Source organism: Cebus imitator, unplaced genomic scaffold, assembly GCF_001604975.1.
Source record: "Cebus imitator isolate Cc_AM_T3 unplaced genomic scaffold, Cebus_imitator-1.0 Scaffold59, whole genome shotgun sequence".
NCBI classification, from domain to species: domain Eukaryota; kingdom Metazoa; phylum Chordata; class Mammalia; order Primates; family Cebidae; genus Cebus; species Cebus imitator.
Window position 1 is genome coordinate 7,866,775 of NW_016107374.1, and position 760 is coordinate 7,867,534.

General features: G+C 36.8%; 1 non-coding gene across 1 annotated transcript; it reads right to left on the bottom strand.

Moving 5' to 3' along the window:
* Positions 1-278: 278 nt before the first annotated feature.
* On the bottom strand, positions 279-409 carry LOC119471386. The gene has a single exon (XR_005200430.1). It is a non-coding gene; the product is annotated as a small nucleolar RNA SNORA38 (small nucleolar RNA).
* Positions 410-760: the final 351 nt, after the last annotated feature.

The following is a 760-nucleotide window of genomic DNA, read 5'->3' on the forward strand; positions in this document are numbered from 1 at the left end:
TCCCACTGGAAAATCTTCAGGGACAATAACATGCATGGAGCTGTCATCTCCTATGATAACAATGCCTTCTTCTGGACACCTCCTGAAGGACCTGCCTGAGGCTATTTTGTGGTTAATTTTTAAAAACTATAAGTAGAAAGAGAACATTAAAAAATAATGACAAGAAGTATGGTTTAATAAATATATAAACCAGTTATAGTCATTTACTATCAAGTATTATGACTGTACATAATTGTATGTGCTTTCCTTTTGTAAAATATTTTTTCATTTTTTTTCTTCTATGTGGGATGGTTGATGTTGAGCCTGTGAGGAGCAAGCTGGCCCCAGATTTCTCCAGGTCCACATTTCTTTGCCTCTAATTCTTACATGTCCAAAGACAAGGAACAATAAACATACCTTTGTTGAAGGGTGTATGTGCTATACTTTTATATGACTGGAAGTGCAGTAGCTTTGTTTACGTCAGCATCACCACGAAAACTTGAATAACATATTGCAATACAGTATTACGATGGTTAAGTCATCACTGGGCAATAGAAAGTTTTTAGCTCCATTATAATCTTATAGAGCCACCGTCATGTATGTGTTCTGTTGACTGAAACATCATTATGCAACACATGACTCGTGTGTGTGTGTGTGTATGTGTGTGTGTGTGTGTGTGTGTGTGTGTGTGTGTGTGTTTTCCTTCTGAGAGAGGGAGGGCAACAGAGACATTGATGAATCTAGTTGAAGGATGTATCTATGTTCAGTAAACTATTCTTTT